The 22,377-nt window shown below is 42.8% G+C and overlaps 1 protein-coding gene across 2 annotated transcripts in view; it reads right to left on the reverse strand.

The window, feature by feature from the left end:
* Positions 1-22,377, reverse strand: part of CPSF2 (cleavage and polyadenylation specific factor 2) — an 806,201-nt gene that overhangs the window by 408,424 nt on the left and 375,400 nt on the right. The window lies entirely within an intron of this gene.

Below are 22,377 nucleotides of genomic sequence, written 5' to 3' on the forward strand. Positions count from 1 at the left end.
TTTCTTCTCTTTAATAAAAAATAAAAATTAAAAAAAAAAACATACATGCAAGCTAAATACCACTCATACTCATTCAAGCATCTAAGCCTGAAAGATTTATTTCATTTTAAGGAATGCAATTGCTATCAATAAAATGGCTAGCAAAACAATGGAAATATGAGGTATTTAAAAAGGTTATCGCTGTAGTGGTAGTAGAACTTGGCATTGCACTTTAGTAATGCTATTGCTCGAACCAGCAATTTAAAAAAATGCAAAACCCACATGGCGCAAAAAAGCTGATTAGCAACTCCTTTGCATGCCTCTGAATTAGGTCAAATGTACAGTTATATAAGAACTTACTATAACAGTACATCTCCTACTGATCACTTTTGATATTCCTAATCAATGGGTTATCACCGCTGATGTCTGGGTGGGGTACCACAGCTTTGCCTTCTCAAGATTGTATGTCTGCAGTGTGTGTGTGTGATTCCATAGATCATATCCAAGCCAGAGGTCTGAAGACGCCTGAGAGACGAACTGGTGAGCTACAAGGGGAGAAGGTTCTAGGATGCTGTCCGTTAGATAAGGGCAGAGGGAGAAAAGATAGAAGGAGACAGTAAAAAGGGAAAAAAAGGGTGGGAAGGAATACTGCAAGAGTCAGCAGCAGAACATCTACTGTTATGGTAAGTTTTTACATAGTTGTACTATGTCCTGACTGAAATCATTGTTGCACTACTCCTAATCAATGGGCGATTCCTCATAGAAGGAAACATGACGGTATTCGAAGAATAAGCTGTAGAGCTGTCCAAGAGGCCTGAAAGAATGGACCTTGCAAAGGCAGCCTTGAATCTGGAAAAAGCATCTATACTGTAGTGTTTAGTGAAGGTGTGTACAGAAGACCAGGTGGCAGCTTCAAGTATGGGCTTGGCATCTACTAGTTTGTAGAAGGTGTAAACTTTGGCAAAGTCTTGCCATACAGAGAACATCAAAAAAACACATGGCCTTAGATATCCATCTTAAAATAGTTTGCTTATATACTGGTTGACCTATTTTTTTGTCCATGAAACAAACAGTTGTTCAGATTTTCAAATGGATTTTGTTTTATTCAAATAGAATCTTAACTGTCCGTGAACATCTAGAGTGAGCCTTTCCCTTCGGTCCTGAGGGTTGGAAAAGAAAAGTAAGATATATGGCCTGGTTGAGATACAGTTCGTTCACTACCTTAGGCATAAATGAAGGGTTATCTCTCAGGGTCAATCAGTCCTTGTAAAAAATAAGAAAAGGAGGAATGGTCATGAGAGCCTGAAGCTCTGAGACTCTCCTAGCAGAAGTGAGAGGTAGAAGCGCAGTATTCACAGTTCACTCTACTTAATACAGAGAGAACATCTGAGAAGGCTAACCCACTTAGGTTCTTAACCTTGAATTTTTATTCTGCTCCTCCTTCCTCTCTCCTTGCACTTTACTTAAAAACATTGCATTTTATTTTGCTTTTGCCTCTTCTTAAAAATACTCAATTGTATTTATTCTGCTTTATTTATTACTGTTTGGTAGTACCCTGATTAAACTGTAACTGTTATTCTAAGCCTTTTGGTTTAAGCACGTGGGCTTCAGACCAGTTTTTTTAAATTATGAAGGTTTGTGATCTGCACTGTTGTGGCAGGACAGGTAGCTTACATCCTTCTAAGTTGTGAATTGCTGATTGAAGGCTCAGTGTCTGTTACTCTAAAAGTGCATTAGTTCTGGTTTAAGCACTTGGGCTTCAGGCCAGTTATTTTTCATTAAGAAGGTTTGTGGTCTACACTTTTGTGGGAGGAGAGGCTAGACTCTGCCCTTCTGAGCTGGGAATTTCTGGTTAAAAGATTACTGTGCCTGCTTATTTGAACTGTTTCTTTCTGAAATTGGTATGCCATGTTTGCTGTAGCATAGACTAAATTCAGACTGCTTATTTGAACTGTTCCTTTCTGAAACTGGTACTCCTTGTTTGCTGTAGCATAAACTAAATTCAGACCTGCTGAATCTAGCTTTGTTTGTATAAAAAAAATTGCACTTTATTCATCTGCTTTTACTGTGTTTGCATTTATTCCTACTTTATTGCATTTATTCTGCTGCATTTATTACTGCTTCTTAGTAGCCTGATTAAACTGTAACTGTTACTCTAAGCCTTTGGTTAAAGCACTTGGGCTTCAGACCAGTTGTTTTACATTAAGAAAGTTTGTGGTATGCTCTGTTGTGGCAGGACAGGTAGCTGACATCCTTCTAAGTTGGGAGTTGCTGACTGAAGGCTTAGTGTCTGTTATTCTAAAAGTGTATTAGTTCTGGTTTAAGCACTTGGGCTTTGGGCCAATTATTTTACATTAAGAAGGTGTGGTCTGCACTCTTGTGGGAGGAGAGGGTATATTCTGCCCTTCTGAGCTGGGAGTTTCTGGTTAAAGGCTTATTGTGCCTGTTTATTTGAACAGTTTCTTTCTGAAATTGGTACGCCTTGTTTGCTGCATCACAGACTAAATTCAGACCTGCTGAGTCTAGCTTTGTTTGTATAACTTGAGCGCTAATCCAGATTATCTTTTTTTGGAGAAGGTTCCCCTGCACCCTAGTGGCATGAGTGTGCAGTTAGAACTTTTCTTTTCAAAGACTGCTGGAACGGGGCTACGTTTTTAGCTTTTTACTGGTTAATTTGTTTAAATCAGTTTGCTCATTTGCTACTGTTATATTTAAAAAATAAATAAATACACTTTATGCATCGCCGCTTAGCTTGGGTTAAACTATTCCCAGCACCATAAAGTCTGCACCTCAAATTTTCCCTTAGAACTAGCCAGTTTTTTTTAGTTTTAGCACTCAAATCTGTCTCTTTGAGCTCAGCACTTGTTCAGAACTTGTTGTAAGCACTAAATAAGCTACAAATTATTACAGCACTCAACTTTCCTCACTTGTTTGGAGGAAAACAGTTTTTAGTACTTAATAAATAAGCACCTATCCAAGCATGTCTAACTGTCAGCTCCCTGTGTTTTCTCCTGTCTACCTGATATATCTGGGCATCTTGGGGCAATGCAGCAATTGCCTCATGTACACAGACAACCCTCTACTCCTACCACCCCAAGACTACAACCTGTGAGAGATGCACTTATATAGCCAAACTGGAAGCAAAGCTTTGTTCACCCAAGACTGGACTAGATAGTCAAGAGGAGAAGGTAAACACTTGCACCACTCCGCACTCATCACATAGTCCCTCAAAACCTACACCAACACCACCAAAACACACACATAGCAACAGCTACATTCACAGAGGCTCTCAATAAAAATCTCCTCAAGCACCAGAGATCTCCAAAGCCGAAACGCAAGCAAGCTCCACCCCCCCAACACAACCCAAATGACACATAGTCCACAAACTCAGTGTGCCACTCAACCATAGCCCATAAGGCATAACAACGTACCCAGCACTGTAGTCATAGGTGACTCTATAGTCAGGCACACTGATGTTCCACTCACCAGGCTAAACAAGGAGAAAGTTACTGTCAGCTGCCAGGATCCACCACATAGCGCACACACTCGGGTCACTCCACAACAAGTACAAATATGACTCTGTCATTGCCCATGTTGGTGTGAATGACCTGAAACGTACCTCCCTGGACTACATGAAAAGAGACATGGAGGAGCTGTGTATGACCCTAACCCTGAGTAGCATCCTGCCATCACCCAGAATGATACCACAGTACAAGCACAAAATGATTGACTTCAACAACTGGCTAAGCTTCTGGTGTCATTTTAAGGGGATCCAGTATCTGTCTGCCTGGGATGACATGATCGATAGACCATGATGCTTTGCCAGAGATGGCCTGGACCTGTCGCCCTTGGGATTCCGGATACTGGCTAAGGCTCTTGCCACCCCTATAGTGCCTTTTTTAGGCAAGGTTCAAATGACAAATTCACCACCATAACAGGTGCAAGCAAACAAAATCTGAGGGTAATGCTACTCAATGCTAGAAGTCTAAACCTCAAAATGCATTCACTCGAGGCACTCCTTAAAATGGAGAACACAGACATCCGTGCAGTTACAGAGACCTGGTTTAAGGCTCCAGAGAGCACACCTGCATTACCAGGCTATAATTCATACCACACCTTTTGGCCACCTAACCTGGACCGAAACACTAAATGCAGAGGCATGTCCATATTCATTAAGGATATCCACACCTCCAGGCTAGTTGCTCAGCATAATGCATCTGAGATTATCCAAGTGCAACTAACTCTGGCCAAGACCGCAATCCAAATTGTAACTTGCTACAGATCCCCCACCATGCCCCAGGATTCCCACTCATTTCTTGATACAATGGAAAATATTAGGGTACAACCCAACACCCTAATAATGGGCGATTTCAACTACCCCACCATTAACTGGGAAAACTACTCATGTACCAACTCTTTTGCTCAACGTTTTCTGGAAATTCATAAATTCCAACGCCTTGGATCAACTTATTCTCACCCCCACCAGGGGCAGCAATATCCTAGACCTGGTCATTACCAATTAGGGTGACCGGTGTTCAACACCAGAAGTCAGTTCCTCGTTGGTCAGATCCGACCACAAGCTAATCACCGTAGACATCCACATTCCGCCCCACCCCGCCCCCATTAGGGAAACCACAGTAAAAAATCTCTCCAAAGCCAACTTCATGCTTCTTAAGACAGAAGTGGCAAACTTCACGACACCCATGCAGACGGACAACAGAGGTACGACTGCTGAATCCTACACAAATGCACTTTATAAGCACTTACATGGGAGCATGGATCGTGCTATCTCTAACAGAACCAAGATGCTATCCTCCAAAAAAAGGAAGCAAATCTGGTGGTTGCCTGCCATAAACAAACTCTACAACAGAAGAAAGAAACTGTTGGAAAAAAGAGTAAAATCTCATGATTGGAGGAACTCCCTTGTCAGCTTCAGTAAGAAGCTGAGATCCCTCATAAAATCCTCCAAAGCTAGTTACGAAAACAAAATTGCCACTGATTCTAAACACAACCACAAAGCATTCTATAGCTAAGTCAAGAATCTCAATGGCAGCAATCAGATCTGCTCTGAGTTACACCACAATGGCACTAAATATACAGAACTGATATTGTCAACATCCTGGCAGATAGGTTCAGTGCTAACTTTATACCCTTCTCATCCAGTAAAGGGCACATCTCTATACAGGAAGAATGCAAAGTTCCTGTAATCATGGCTGCACAGGTAAAAACCACACTCTCCAAAGCCAAGAACACAGCATCCATGGGACCTGACAACATCCCAGGCTGCATTCTACACGAACTACAAAATGAACTGGCAACCCACCTAAGCACCATGTTCAATCATGGCCTCACCTCAGGCTTTGTGCCCACTGAATGGTGTACAGCGGCGGTTATCCCACTCCACAAAGGGGGAGCCATCCCGGACCCCAGGAACTGCCTCATTAGCCTAACGAGCCTGGTCTGCAAGGCCATGGACCGTATCTTCATGGAATTTGTAAACAAAGACACTGGTAATCTCCAAACTCTGGACCCCACTCAGTTTGGGTTTGTAAAAGGCAGATCATGTCTCCTAAACCTGATAGACTTCTTTGAAGCAGTCACCAAAGCTGTAGACGAGGGTAAAGTGGTTCACACACCCTATCCAGATCACGCCAAGGCTTTTGACACCATCCCCACTCTGGAATTATAGATAAACTCACTAAACTAGGTATAAATCCCTGTCACAAGATGGGTTGCCAACTGGCTCACTTTCAGAACCCACACTGTGAAAGTAGCAGACTCCAAATCCGACTTCAGACCAGTGACAAGTGGAGTACCACAGGGTTCAATCCTGGGTCCTCTCCTGTTTGGTATCTACTTTTCTGAAGTACAGGTGAACAGAAGGTCTTTGGCTAACGAAGTTTGCAGATGACTGCAAACCAGGAGCCATAATCAAAACTCCTAACTATGTGGACATCCTACAAAAGGGCCTCACTGAGATGGATGCCTGGTGTCAAAGCCATGGCCTTAAGTTCAATGCCAAAAAGTGCATTGTCATCCCCTTTGGTAAAAACTCTGTACCCATGAGCTACCACATAGGCGGTAGTCTACTTAACACCTAAAGTGTGATAAGAGACCTTGGGACACAGATGGACAGTAGTCTCTCCTTTGAAAATCACATCGCCACAGTAGTCAGGAAATCCTTCTACAAAGCACACCTCATCACAAAAGGTTTCTCAACCAGGAAAAGAGGTCATTGCTCCCCTCTACTCGTCACTCATTAGACCCATTATAGAGTACAATGCCCCTTTTGGTATGTACCTCACAAGACATCTACAACAACTAGAAAGGCCATAGAAATACCTCACAAAGAGGATTATCGGCCTCAAACAGATGCCCTATGCAGACCATCTCAAAAAACTCCGTCTTTACTCTGTCGCATATCACCTACTCAGAGGCGATCTCTGCCTAACATACAAATTTATGTCAAATCCAGAGCTGTTGGACATGCTCCACTTAAAGAAATGCCAAACCCCTCAGAGCTACATGCTCTAGGGACCTACAATAAACAGAACATGCTGGTGGGATAGATTCCTGTCCCAGAGAAGTACAGTTGTGTACACTTACCATAAATGTAGATGTTCGAGTGTATTCACTGTTGCAGTCATTACATTTGGGTTATCCTGCTGGCAAGTTGCCCTCAGTCGGCCTGAATTCCAAAGTCTTGGGTCCTGCATCGGTTGCTGTCGCCTCTTCCCTGATGTCAGGTCGTCAGGGGTATAAAAGATGCAGCCGACACCATTTTATTCAGTTTTTCTTGCCCCAGATGTCAGGTGCCCCCAAAAGAGTAGGCTAAAATTATGTAAATAAAACATACATGCACCAAAAATAAGCTTTACCTTAATTTATAAGCAAATACAAAACCTAGGTTATATAGATTAGAGAAGTAAAGATAAGTTCCAGCAAAAATAAGGGGGATGGCGGGTGGGTAACCTGGACTGCAACAGTGAATACACTCGAACATCTACATTTATGGTAAGTGTACACAACTGTACTATGTTCTTCGTGTTTCACTGTTGCAGTCATTACATTTGGGTTCAGTCCCAAAGCTATGGTTGGGGGGCTGGAGCTAAACAGCATTAGGAGCGGCTATGAGGCCCTGCAGAACTGCAGTGGCAAAGCCTGCCCTGGATTTAGAGTAAAGAGGCAGATTGTAATGTTTTGTAAAGGTATGCACTGAACTCCAAGTAGCAGCCGCTAAAATGTCTTTGGTTGGTACTCCCTTGAGAAAGGCAGCAGAAGTGGCTGCAGCTCTGGTTGAATGTGGCCTAATGCCCTTAGGCACTGGTTTGCCGTGCTGTGAGTAGCAGAAAAATGCAGTGACCTATCCACTTTGAAATAGTCTGCTTGGAGATGGCCCTTCCTTGTGATGATGTAGCATATGCCACTAGTAATTGTTCAGTCTTTCTGAAAACTTTAGTTTTGTCCAAGTAGAATCGAAGTTGTCTGTGTACGTCCAAAGAATGCAATGAATTTTCTCCCCCTTGTTCTGTGGATTTGGATAAAAAGTGGGCAAATTAATTGTTTGGTTAAGGGCTACACTGGATACCACCTTAGCATAAATGTAGGGTTTGTTCTCAAAGACCCTGTCTGGATAAAAAATGATAAAGGGTTCCACAGCCATGAGAGCCTGTAGCTCTGATACTCGTCTTGCAGAAGTTATTGCTAGGAGCAGAGCTGTTTCCAAGATAAGAACTTTATATCCGCAGTAGCAGCTGGCTCAGAAGGAGGTAAGGTGAGTTTTTCCAAGACATAATTGAGGTCGCATGCAGGCATTGGTGTTCTCCTTGGAGGCCTTAAGTTTTTGGCTCCTCTGAGGTACTGCCTTAATAAAGGATGAGAAAAGACTGGTGGCTCTGTATTGTAATGAGCCGAAATGGCAGAGGCATGGATTTTAATTGATGAAAAAGATAGGCCTTTGCCAGCATCTCAGTTAAGTATTGCAAAATCTGAGGAATATTTGGGACATCTGAATCAGTTCCTTGAGCTTAGTTCCAAACGCAAAATCTCTTCCATTTCCCAGCCTAGGATTTTCTAGTACTAGGCCTTCTGGCTTCTAAAATGGCATCCATCACAGCTTTACTGAGAGGTGTGGTTTGTATGGCTAAATTATCCGCTATGCTGCCAGGTTTAGGGTCCTGAGTTGGCTGTGCAAAATGTGATTGTTTTGCTGGGACAGCAGATGAGGTATTTGAGGTAAGGTCCAGGCTGGGCATTGGGACAAGTTCCTTAAGATCAGATACCAGTACTGGCGTGGCCAGTCTGGGGCAATCAGAATAATTTTTGGTTTCTCCTGCCTGACCTTTAGGAGGACCTTGGGGAGGAGAGGCAGTGGAGGAAAGGCATATACTGATAGGTTTGTCTACTTGAAAGATAAGGCGTCCACTTTCCAAGCTTGTCTGTGATAAGTCCTTGTGCAGAATCTTTTTAGTTGATTGTTTTGAGGGGAGGCAAATAGATCTATGTCGGGCATCCCCCATTTCTTTGTTATCATGCTGAAGACTTGTGGATCCAGGTGCCACTCGTAGGGATCCATGAGGTTTCTGCTTAGTTCGTCTGCCAGAGTATTTTCCTTTCCTGGCAGGAATTGTGCCTGCAGATGAACTTGGTAAGTCAATGCTGTGTCCCATAAAGCCATGGCTAGTCTGCACAGGGGATAAGAATGAGTGCCCCCCTGCTTGTTTATGTACCACATGACTGTGGTGTTGTCTGTCTTTAGTAGTCTGTCTGTAGTTGTCCCCGATGAAGTAGGTCCTTGAAGGCTGTCAGGGCATTTTGAACAGCTAGCATCTCTTTTTGATTGATATGTAGATGCTTTTGGTTTGTGGACCAAGTGCCCTGAATGCCTCTTCCTGCCATGTGTGCCCCCCAGGTATAATCTGATGCATCCGTCGTTAGGCTCTGCCTGGCTGGGGATAGTGAGAATGGCTGTCCCCTTGTTTTGGTGACAAGCCTTTGCCCACCATCAAAACTCCTGTTGCAGGCAGAGAATTAGAGTAATCATTGTTTCCAGACTGTGGCAATGTTGTGTCCAGACACTTTTTAGGTAGCATTGAATTTTCCTCATATGCAGTCTTGCATATGGAATTAGTAAGATGCAGGCTGCCATGAAGCCCAAAGCCTGCAGAATTTTTCTTGCAGATAACTGGGCCTTTGCTGCCATTTCCTTGAAATAGGTAGTCAGTTGCCTTTGTTTGTCTGGAGTGAGATAAGCCATCTGGGCAGTTGTATTTAAGTTGCACCCAGGAATATTATCTCTTGAGAGGGTACTAGCTTTGATTTATTTTTGCTGACTGTGTACCCTAGGCATGTTAAAAGTCTTACCACAAAAGTCAGATCCTGTAGTAGAATGTCCTTGTTCTCTGCTTGTATGAGGCAGTCATCCAAGTAAGGATATATTTGTATTCCTCTTTGTCTGCAGTAAGCAATTACTGGTGCCAGGCACTTTGTGAAGACCCTGGGCGCAGTAGATAAGCCAAAGGCCAGTGCAGAGAATTGGTAATGCTTTGAGCCAGCCTTGAATCTGAGGTATCTTCTGCATGACTGTCTGATGGGGACATGCAGGTATGCCTCTTTTAGGTCTAAAGTCACGAGCCAAGCCTTGCTGCCCAGCATGGGCAGAAGCTGCTGTAAAGTCAACATCTTGAATTTTGGTATATCCAGGAAAGTGTTTAGAATAGATAGGTCCAGTACTGGTCTCCATGCTTTGTCCTTTCTGGGTACCAGGCACAGGCTTGAGTAAAATCCTTGTCCCTGCTCTTGCTGTGGCACTTGTTGAATAGCCCTCATGTCCATGAGAGCTGCAACTTGTTTTTGAGCCTCTGCCCATTGATTTTTTGGCAGGTCTGGCCAACCGTTTGCCCTTGGCAGGGTATGGAAATGAAACTTGTAGCCTTGTGACAATATGTCTAGAACCCATTTGTCCTGGGTTATACTGTGCCAATTTTGAGAAAAAAAAGTGCTAGTTTTCCCCCTAAGGGTGCTGCCAGAAGATAAGTGCTTGGTGCAGGCAGGGGGAAGTCATTGGGACTGTTTCCTGTATGACTGTGATTTGTCCTCTCCACCTCTGGAGTTAGAAGCACTCCACTGCTTAGACCTGTAGGATCCTTGCGTCTGTGATCTGCCTCTAGGGCATCTGGATCTGCCCCTTTGAGGCCTGTCTGAGACTGGAAAGGACCAATTCTTTGTAGGCCAGTGTCTGCTAAATCTAGGTGGCTGCATCTGTAAGAAATCCTTGACCGTTTGCATAGATTTAGCTTTGTCCTCCATTTTCTTTAACACCTCTTCTGCCTTAACACCAAACAAGGTATCATGTTGTAAAGGAGCATCTAATAATTTTGCTTTAACATGGTCAGGCAGATTTTTTTCCTTTAACCAAGCATGCCTCCTAATGACAGAACCCGTAACAGCGGCCCTGCAGGAGGCCTCCAGAGAATCAAACCCACATTGCAAAGTATGCTTTCCAACTTATTCAGCTGCGTTTTTTTTGTTTTCTGCACATTTAGAATTTGCCATCATTTTCTGTTTAAGCAGTGTCATGATATATTGCTGATATTTGAGCATATGAAACTGGCAATTTAAGGCCTTTATAGCCAAAGCAGCAGATGTGTAAATCTTTTTTCCCCATCTATCCAGAGCCCTAGAATCCCTGTCAGAGGGGGTAGGGTTTTTTGCAGTAGAAGCCTTGACCCCCTTTGAACCCTGAGAAATAGTTTCTGGGTCTGCAGTAGGGTTTTTGAAAAGGAATTTATGAGAGTCAGGAACCCTGTAGTATCTGTCCGGCTTAACAGGAGCTGGAGGTAGAGAGTCAACGGTCAGACTAGACTTCGAGAACACATCATCTACAATGTCCAACACAGGTGGAATAGCTAGAGGCCTGTGTTGAGGTAGTAAAAGGAAGTCTCTAAGCCTTTTCTTAGATTCTGAAAAATCTTGGCTCTTCCAGCAGAAGTGCTCCCTCATGGTATGCAAGGTTTCCCCAAAAGAGTAGTCCTCAGGAGGAGAAGCTGAAGGAATTGATTCTTCAGCATCAGAATCCTCATAGGGGGGAAGAGAATATTCCTGATCAGAAGAAACAGAAACTTGATCTGAAGATTCATAGTCTGTCTCTTGCCTAGGCCTCTTATCAGGAGGGTGATGGGAAACCCTGATCAAGGTAATTAAGTCTTCGGCCATTTTGAGCATCTGTTTTTTGGGCATGGAGGCCTGTCTTGTGGCTGGTGAACTTGTTTCTTTGCCTTTAAAGGTGTTTTAGTCTTTGAAGTCGGTTTAATATATAATTGTTTAGGTCTGAATTCACCCTCAGAAGCCGATGCCTGCTCAGCGGCTCCGAACCCATCTGAGGGAATAATCTCCAAGGATCCAGTACCTTGAGTTTCCTGCGGTCTGGCCGACTCCACGTGGGAGTCGGTAGCGGCCTGCGACTCTAAAGTAGCAGGTGTCAGGGGCTGTGAAAGCACCTCACTGAGAACCGGCGACTTGCTTAGGAGAAGTTTCGTCGTCGGTTTTGGACCTCGGTTGCCTTTTTCTTTTTCTTTGCGTTTTTTGTGAACTCCGCTAGTCGGATGGCTATCCGACAGCATTGTATAATTAAATCTTCGCCCAAAATAGCTTAACGCAAAATCGTACTGACGCTTAATAGTGAGTTGGTTAAATCTAGCACAAAACCGACAACTAGCAATGTTGTGGTCAGGGCCTAGGCAAGGAATACAGTAAGAATGAAAGTCCTTATGAGGTATTTGCTTCCCACAAGAAATACAATTATCAACTTTTTCTGACATCGGTCTGGAGCAAGAAAAAAGTTTCCCCAATGGGGTACTTAGCTTTTAATGAAGACTTCGGATCTGAAACTCGAACACAAAAATCTCAGGAGTCAGCCGACTGGCACTTGCGAACTGCTTCTGCTTCGGGCACCGCGCAGCAAGAAAGACTGAATAAAATGGCGTTGGCTGCATCTTTTATACCCCTGACAACCTGATGTCAGGGAAGAGGCGACAGCAACCGACGCAGGACCCAAGACATTGGAATTCAGGCCGACTGAGGGCAACCTGCCAGCAGGATAACCCAAATGTAATGACTGCAACAGTGAAACACAAAGAACATCTTCCCATACTCTGGAACAAACTATATATCTATATCAAACAAAGCCCCTCATTAGCACTCTTCAAGAAAAATCTTGATGATTGGATGGGAAATAGGAAATATAACCAGGGTATCAACTCTGTGGCTCCAGAGGCACAGGAAAATATTTTTTTTGGGTGGCGAAAGCCAGGGTATCTTTAGGGCCAATAGCCTAGTACCTACCTATGAACCTATTCTTCTAGGTGCAAAATTTGAGATTTGCTGAAGCTTGCTGGTTCAAAATAAGGTATGGTTATGTTTTTACAATATGAAGTCAGAGTCCTAAAGAGAAGTTATGGGCTTTCTGGGTGGTCTAAGATGCAGAACCTATTTAAGGAATAACTTGACCTCAGGTCTGGACGTAAGTGGAGGACTGAGGGGTAAACAGGCACAGATGGCTGACAGGTGGGCTTTGACAGAAGAGTAGATCAGGCCTGTATGCATGAGCTCACACAGATGCTTCAGTATGGAAGGTACCTCTAATTATTTGGGGTCCTATTCACTATTCCTATGGCACCAAAAGGAAAACCTCTGCTTTGTCCTTTGATCTATCTACCGCTCAAAGGGATTTACAAAACGCCTAGCCCCTATCAGAGTTCAGAAGGTTACAGGGTATTCACATATACACTTACCTAGACAATTTTTCTTTTGCAAGCTACATGGCTCTAAATCCTAAGTTTAGGTTTCACCCTAAACTTGAAATAACATGCCCTTCAACCTGCTCAGGACCTAGTCTTTTCTATGGTGATACCTAGACACATTCTATGCCAACACTTCTCCCTCAAAAGAAAATGCAGTTTCTAATCTCCTTCTTCCAATATCTACTTCCTCTAAAACTGAAATCTGCAAGGAAGATACTGAGAGCCCTAGGGTACATGGTTACAACCACATAAATGATCCGTTCTGCCAGACTCCATATGAGGAAGATTCATTGACCCCTCCAATCAGTCCGGTCACAACATCGCCACCCCGTGAACTTCCCAATTCCTCTCTGTGGTAGCTCAACCAGATATCATTCAATCCTGCACTATGCCTGTTCTGGCTCCCTTTCCCATCCAGGAAGTCTCCACAGATGGTTCCTATCTGGCTTGGAAGGCATGTTCCATACTGTCATGTCAAGAAAGGGAGCCATTGTATAAACGCTAAAGAAATGAAGGCTCTGATACTAGCCCTGCAATCTTTGCATCATCTCTGGTCTCCAGGAACACTTAACAGACAACACCACGGTAATGTAGAATATCAACAAATAAGGAGGAACAAAATCTTACTGTCTCTGCAGATGGGCTATGACAGTCTGGAAAACAGATATACAGCATAATCCTATCCTTCAGACAGTTTACTTCCCTCAGAGATTAACACAGTAGTGGAGTTTATGAGCATATCCAAGGCAGACCTCTCACAAATAGATGATAAAAAGAAAGGTGCTCCTGCAGTTTGTCCATCAGTGAGGTACTCCCCAAACAGACGTGTTTGCCTAAACCCTGAACAGGCAAGTTCAGACTGCTCTGTTCTAGAAGTGCTGCCTAAAGGCTTGGAAAATAGACACCTCACAATCCTTTTAATGGACACCTTAACATTTTCTTGGAATGGGAAATTCCTTTCTGCATTTCCTCCCCTTCCTCTGATTCCCAAGGTAAAAGACAAGCCAAATATGCTACTGATGATCCCTTTTTGCAAGACAATCCTTTTTTTTGTTTTGCTAAGGGCAGTCACCACAAGGTACCCTTTGGGACTCTCTCATCCATCCAGACTTGTAAACTATAGGTCTAACAATTTGTGCCTCTCGAACTTCCAGACATTGGATGGGGATAGGTGGGAGGGTCATAAGAATGAAGGCGAGAACAACTTCTCACATGGAACATTATGGTAAGTACATAACTTCTTTATGTGAAGTTGTTCAATCTCGCCTTCATTCTGACTGATGGGTTGCGTCCCCAGCACCATAAACTTGGGTGGCTCACGGGAGTACCTGTCTAAGGACAGCAGACCCAAATGAAGCTCTGTCCCTAGATGCCTTATCTACCTTGTAGTGAGATATGAAGGTATCTGGCTTTGACCATGTGGCAGCTGCACAAATAGACCCAATGGGTAATTCTGGCCAAGAAGGCTATGTAAGTAGAAACAGCTCTGGTTGAATGAGCTTTGACTTTTGTCATTTAAGAAATGTCTGCCTCATGGTAAACAAAGGATATGCAATCAGAAAGCCATTTAGATAAGGTAACTTTAGATACCGGTGCACCTTTTCTGGACTCTGAGAAGGAGATAAACAACTGATAAGTTCTTCTATGATTTTTTTTGTCCTGTCCAAATAGAAACAAAGTTGTCTATGGACATCAAGTTTGTGAACCATATATTCCAACAGGTTAGAGTGATTGGGAAAGAAAACAGGAAAGTCAATTGCCTGGTTAAGGGTGAATTCAGAGCAAATTTTCAGTAAGAACGACAGAATCGTCCTGAGGGAGACCCTGTCTTTGTGGAATATCAAATATGGATGCTTAATTGAAATGGGTTCAATGGTTCCTCAGTGGGAACTTCTGGGGAGGTCTTGGAAGAGCAGCGTTCCCCAATGGGTCTTCCTGAGGCTCTGGGTCTCTACGCTTACCGTGGGTCTGCAGTGACGGAGAAGATTCCGGCGCTTTTCGGGAGGAGGTGGCCATTTCAGAGGTAGTGGCTGTCCTGGGGGACAAAACCCTCATCATGGCATCGAAGGCACCACGGCTCTGATGAGAGGAAGCACCCAAGTCAGAAGACATTGAAGACTCCTCCCGCACCAGAACGGCTGGCTCAGAGTCAGAGGTAGGAGCCAAACTCATCCGCGCCAAAGCCCCAAGGGGGAGAGTCGGAACCGACGCATCAGTTCGACTCCCTTTCCCGGGACAGACGGGAGAGTGTCAGCTCCTAGACTCCACTGCCGGAACAGAGAATATCAGGGCTGTCAGTATCGACTGGTCCAAAGTGAGTGTCAGAACTGATGGTTCCACAAATGACTGAACAGCCGCTTCCGGATCCGAAGACTCAGTTTGAGTCAGAGGAGGAGCAGAAATCATAGGAGAGGACTTTGTCGGCTCTGAAGCTGCCTGAGTCGAAGCCGACAGAATTTTAGCTAGTGCTGGATTCTGGAACAGTCTCCGTACCACACGATCCATATCCAAATCAGAAAGTCTGGAAGCCCGAGAGGAAGCTACAGACGGAGCTGGTGAGCCCAGAATCAGGGATCTGAATGTAGGAGATACAGGTTCCAAGACTGGGGACCGGCTCCTACCCACAACCTGTACAGTCGGTTCCGAAGACAGTGGAGCTGATTCAGGAACCTTCTTGGAGACTTTCGGAACCGAAAAGCCCTTCGCATCCAAACTTGCAGAGGAGGAAGCCGAGGAAGAAGGTTTTGGTTTCCCTGGAGCAGTATCCAAGTCTAACTGGAAAGCAGACAATCAATCCACGTTCGACCAACTACCTTTTCCTTTCTGCCAAAACCCTAGCACTTAATCCATGGCAAATGGAACAAACCTCTTGGAGATGCACTTCTCCATACAGTAGACACATGTGGTGTGGCCATCGGCAATTGACATCTTCTGATTACAGTTAGGGCACTTCTTAAACCCTGACTTGGCCATTTCAGACATACTGGCACAGTAAAAACACAGCAATGAAACAGAACACTAATAACCAATGAAAGGTTAGCAACAACACACAATATAAGCCATGGACCGTATCATCATGGAACTCAACCAAAGACATTGGTAACCTCCAAACTCTGGATCCCACCCAGTTCGGGTTTGTGAAAGGCAGATCATGTCTCCTGAACCTGATCGACTTCTTTGAGGCAGTCACCAAAGCCGTGGATGAGAGTAAGGTGGTTCACACAGCCTATCTTGACCTCGCCAAAGCTTTCAACACCATCCCCCATTCTGGAATTACAGCTAAACTCACTAAACTAGGTATAAATCCCTACGTCACAAGATGGGTTGCCAACTGGCTCACTGACAGAACCCACACTGTATGTAAAAGCTGCAGATTCCAATTCTGACCTCAAAGCAGTGACAAGTGGAGTATCACAGGGTTCCGTCCTGGGACCTCTCCTATTTGGTATCTACTTCTCTGAAGTACAGGCTAACACAGAAGACCTCTGGCTAACGAAGTTCACAGATGACTGCAAACTAGGAGCCATAGTCAAGTCCCCAAATGATGTGGACATCTTACAGAAGGGCCTTACTGAGACAGATGCCTGGTGTCAGAGCCATGGCCTCAAGCTCAATGCCAAAAAGTGCAGTGCCATCCCCTTTGGTAAAAAAACTATACCCTTGAACTACCACATAGACAGCAATCTACTACACCTAATGCATGATAAGAGACCTTGGGACCCAGGTGGACAGTAGTCCCTCCTTTGATAGTCATATCGCCACAGTAGTCAGGAAGTCCTTCTACGTGGCACACCTCATCATAAAAGGGTTCTCATCCAGGAAAAAAACAGGTCATTGTTCCCCTCTACTCATCACTCATTAGACCCATTATAGAGTACAACACCCCTTTTGGAATGTACCTCGCAAGACATCTGCAGCAGCTGGAAAGGCCACAGAAGTATATCACACAGAGGATTACTGGCCTCAAACAAATGCCCTACACTGACTGCCTCAAAAAACTCCAGCTTTACTCCGTAGCATATCGCCTACTCCATGGTGATCTCTGCCTAACATATAAAGCTATGTCAAACCCAGAGCTGTTGGACATGCTACACCTAAAGAAATTCCAATCCCTCCGAGCTACACGCTCTAGGGACCTAAACCTTGTCACCACAATAAACAGGACACACTGGAGGGATAGATTCCTGTCCCAGAGACTTCCTATACTCTGGAACAAGCTACCCATCTATGTCAAGCAAAATTCTACATTAGCACTCTTCAAGAAAAATCTTGATGAGTGGATGGGAAATAGAAAATACACCCCGGGGATCACTTTTGTGTCTCTGCTGGACAGTGGCACAGGAAAATAACTTTCTTGGGTGGGGTAAGCTATGGAACCTTGCTGGCTAGGCTTACATAGGCCCTTGGGCCGATAGCCTAGTACTTGCCTACGAACCTATGAAGCTGTAGTTAAAGGAAAACCGCATAACTGGCTGAAGATAAACATCTCAAAAGACCCTAACTCGGCAATAAGCCTAACCGGCTACCAAAAAAGGTGACGAAAAGCCAAACTCGGCTTAAGGGCTAGGGAAATTAAGCCTACCGGCTATGAGGAACAGAATCAACAGGGCCAAACGCTCAGAAAAAACAAGAACACGAGATTCTTGTATTATTAAACAACTAAAAGAGCAGAACCTGAAAAAAGGATAGTCTATGCTATAAAACTCTCAAACTCTGACAAAAGGTTTGTAGCGTTAGGGAGGATTGTTTATGTATTTAATTATAAGCTTTTTGATTTGTCAATTAATTAAATGACCAATTAACTTTCCCGCCTTACTGGGCTATGAATGTATATAACTGGGATGTGATTTTTAAATATGTAATTGTCTGAAGAAGCGTGGGATTTCCTACGCGAAAGCGCTTACTTTTTTTGGATGTAATAAACTATGTGTTCCATTGTACTTTTGCTGCCTGCAGTTTTCTTGGCTCCGTCTGTGGTTTGGCACTCCTTTTACTATTTGCATTTAGACTTTTGTTTCTTGGAAGGAGTCCCATTTAGCAGCGAGGTTACTTCCTTTTGCTTTTTGACTATTCTGGTTCTTGTGGTAACCTTCTTGCACATGATGGATCCTGTGGCTAACGCACCTGTGATTAACACCAACACCAACGTCAGTCCAGAGTCGAGGGATAACACTGGTTTGTGGAAAGGGATTTTACATACTGAATCCAACCCTTTATTGTCTTTGGACCTTTCCGCTTTGAGCGGTACTCCACCTAATCACAGCACAGGTGAGAATATTACAGAGTTTAACAGCCTGCTAAAAATGTTTGAAAATGACGTTTATCAGTTGCAGCGTTATACTTGGCAGAGGCTCCATCTGGAAGCTTGCCTACACTTTCGGGTGGTCCCCAGAGGCATGCGCGTTTTTTGTATGCCCACCTATGGGGATTCACACCCCTTACTCTTGAAGCAATGGCAAGAGCTCAATATCGAGCTAGGCTTCAGTTACATTAAGTTACTGCTGAGATATTTTTCACCGCTAGAGGATGAGTTGCGTGCTAAGGTGGATAATGTATATAGGGATTTGACTGAGCGATTTTCATCTGACTTTTGTATGAATAAGTTACACACTACTTGTTTACAAGTTAGTGCTTTCAGCGAAAGGCTTAAAAACATCAAACATCGTAAACTTACACGGGACCACAATGATTTTGTGAAAGGCCAGGTATTCGTTTGGCCCAGGTCCCACTATTCATCTACTTCCAACAATGAACCTGCATCAGATTTAGTTGATGCACTAGTAATGCCTGTGGTTCCATCGACTAATAACCCGAGGACTTTTTCTCAGCCCACAGAATCTGTGTCTAATGCTCCTGTTCTATCTGCTTTACCTGGGCGTGATAGCCCATCTTCCGAATTGGCTGTGGTTGAGCGGGTTGGTGTCCCCTCTATAATAAGTGACACACCTCCACCTAATCAGCAAATGTTACTTTTGCAATCCACCACCTCGACTGCTAGTGCTGGAGCTATACCAAAGGTTATTCAGTCTACTAATGCTTCTTTTTTACCCTACAAGAAGAAGCTCACAGCCCAATACAGGGGGAGGTCCAGCAGTCGAGGACCAAGTAAAAGGAAATTTTCGGGAGAAAGGCACGATTACACCAGAAGGATGAAACATTGACTGATCTTGTGTTTAATCTTTCTGATGTTGATCTTGATATTTCACATCTGACTTTATTAAACAGGGGACTTAATTTTATTCCAGCCAATTCGGCAAGGTTAAGTGATGTTCTAATGGACTTGAGACTCTTTTGCCGTCGATTGTCTTTGAAATTGTTTTTTCTAGACAAACATGATGTATCACTTGAGAATAAGGGACTGTTTAAATTTCGACGCAATAGTTGTTTTATACCTGCTATGCCCTCTCATGTTGATTCTTTTCTCAGGCTATGTGAGAATGATTTTTATGTTTTGTTTTCTAATACCAGGAGAAAAGGTAGATTTTATAATCTAACCTTACATGAATCCAAGGCATTGTCTAACCTTAAACATAATCATGACATCACTATTAAGCCTGTTGACAAGGGTGGGGCATAGTTGTATTGAACACCATGGACTATGAGACTTCCATGGTCTCTATGCTTTCTGATGTGGCTACATACAAAGAGATTGATGAGGACAGTGTCAACTGCATCATACACAATGTACATGATGTTCTGCATGATTTGCTAATGTGCAGGCAAATCAGTGTTGAGGTCTTTGAATATTTATACATTGAACATCCTGTTACACCTATTATAAAAGGTCTCCCAAAGATTCACAAGGGAGTTATACCAGTACCCTTGAGGCCTATTGTTTCTAGCGAAGGGTGGGTTACATCTCATACCTCAAGTTTCCTGGAGTATCTGCTCAGACCTATAGTAACTAAATATCCCTCCATTTTGAAAGATACTTATGATTTGTTGGATACCCTCAGTACATTGACCCTTGATAAAGGTACCAACTACTTGCTCATCACCTTAGATGTAAACAGTTTGTTTACGTCTATACCGAATGATATAGGTATACAGTTTTTGAATGAGCTTTTGGCTAATGAACTTAGTTTTAGTAATGATAGGAAGATCCTGATACGTCAGTTACTAGAGATTGTGTTATATAATAACATTTTCTTGTTTAGAGGTCAGCATTATTTACAGCAGTGGGGGGTGGCCATGGGCACCCCCTGCGCCAATACATATGCTAATCTAGTTGTTTTACAATGGGAGAAAATGTATTTGTTTAAGCACGAAATGTATAGATTTGTTCGATTGTATAAAGGTTTCGTGGATGATATCCTCATAGTTTGGGAAGGGACTAGAGAGGATTTCGATAAGTTTTTGATGTATCTGGAAACAACAACTGCCTTCCTTAGGTTTACCAGTGAGGTTTCACCTAATGAAATACATTTCTTAGATGTAACACTAAGCATGTCAGGCGATGGTTCTGTTCTATCAACTTTATATAGGAAGCCAGTCTGGAAGAACAGTCTGCTTCCTTTTGATAGTATGCACCCGAGGACTGTATTTCCTGGTATAGTAAAAAGCCAGTTCCTGAGGATACAGAGATTATGTAAAGAGGGACAATCTCTTTTGGAAGAAGCAGACAGAATGGAAACTTTGTTTTTGGATAAGGGATATAACTGTGTCATGGTTAGAGATATTAGGCGTGATACCCTTGGTACTTTAGGTATACAGAGTCGCATGGAGTCTCCCTTGACTAGTAAGTCCGTTAGACCCAGACCCTGTTTTGTTGAAGCTAGGTCATCTAGAGAGGGAGACATAGTTAAATATATTACAAAGTACACCAGTGACATTAATGCCATAAAAGGAGTTATATTTAGCAACTGGAATGTGCTCATGATAGATGATAGCAATAAAAGGTTAGTGGGTATTAAACCTAGTTTTCTCTATAAGAATTGTGAGAATCTGAAATTGATTTTGTGTAATGACCATTATGTTGTTCCATCATTTGTAAGTTGCACGTCTATGCTTCGAGGTACGTTCCCTTGCAATCACTGTAGTCGATGTTCCTATATAGTGAATACACAACAGTACTGGAACCCTCTGACCCATTTTGAATTTCTTCCAAAGTTTTATGCAACCTGTGATACAAAGAATGTAATCTATCTTGCAACCTGTAATTGTTGCCAGGCGTTCTATGTGGGGTTGACCACCAGGAGGTTGCAGGATAGGATCTACAATCACCTCTATGACATCCGAAAGTGCAAAGAAACTTATGCCTTAGCTAGACACATAATGGAACTTCCCTCTCACAGCTTCTGCTTTAGAGTGTTACAAGTACTAAGACAGAGGCCACGGGGTGGAGATTTAGCTAATGAACTTGCAGTAGCAGAGCTGAAGTGGATTCTTAAGCTTGGTTCACATTTACCCCCAGGACTGAATAATTATGTGTCGATAAGACCCTTACTTGAACTGAAAAATATTTACTATAGAATATGAAGTTTTTTGTTTGTTTGGTCATAGTATTTTTATTTTTATTTTTATCTATTCATGATAATGGATGAGTAATGTTTACATTTATAATCATATTGGTTAGCTATATGCGTTTTTATTCTTAACATATATTTCTATAGCACAATAACCAGCTAGTTCATGCAATATACATACATATACATACTCTTCATCTTTTAATCAGATCATTTGTGGTAATGTTGTTATTATTATTTTTTAGGTTTAGTTATGTGTTTTATGTGCATAAGTGTATGCACACATTTTTATTTTTTATTTATTTATTTACAATGTATTTATGGATTTATATACGTATTGAATGGTTTACTATTGAATGATGATTTTATTTGTATACATGCACTTTAAATGAGGTTTGTAGCGTTAGGGAGGATTGTTTATGTATTTAATTATAAGCTTTTTGATTTGTTAATTAATTAAATGACCAATTAACTTTCCCGCCTTACTGGGCTATGAATGTATATAACTGGGATGTGATTTTTAAATATGTAATTGTCTGAAGAAGTGTGGGAAAGCGCTTACTTTTTTGGATGTAATAAACTACGTGTTCCATTGTACTTTTGCTGCCTGCAGTTTTCTTGGCTCCGTCTGTGGTTTGGCACTCCTTTTACTATTTGCATTTGGACTTTTGTTTCTTGGAAGGAGTCCCATTTAGCAGCGAGGTTACTTCCTTTTGCTTTTAAACTCTGACAAAAGTTATTCTATCTAAAGAAGAAAAAGACAAAACTTCTCTCAAATGGCCTGAGCCGTAGAGAAACGCACGATCTGTTGCAGTGGCAAACTAGATCTGGGAAAAGTAGAGGTGCATTGTGGGATAAGGTTTTGGCCTCGAGCTGTTAGAGACATCGAGCTTTGCAATGTGGCCGACTCGAACCCATCAGTCAGAATGAAGGCGAGATTGAAAAACTTCACATCTGTCATTATGACCAGGAGGTTGCTGTACCTTAAAACAAATAATCCATTTGTTCTCAAGAATTTCATTATTGTTTTTAATGTTTCCCCCTCTAATACTTTCATTTATTGTTTGTAGTATTAGGACATGGAATTTGTGGGTCATGTCAGTATCCATGATGTGCTTATAAAGTGCATTAGC

The sequence above is a fragment of the Protopterus annectens genome, chromosome 6.part0, assembly GCF_019279795.1.
Source record: "Protopterus annectens isolate FY-2018-M chromosome 6.part0, PAN1.0, whole genome shotgun sequence".
Classification (NCBI taxonomy): Eukaryota; Metazoa; Chordata; order Ceratodontiformes; family Protopteridae; genus Protopterus; species Protopterus annectens.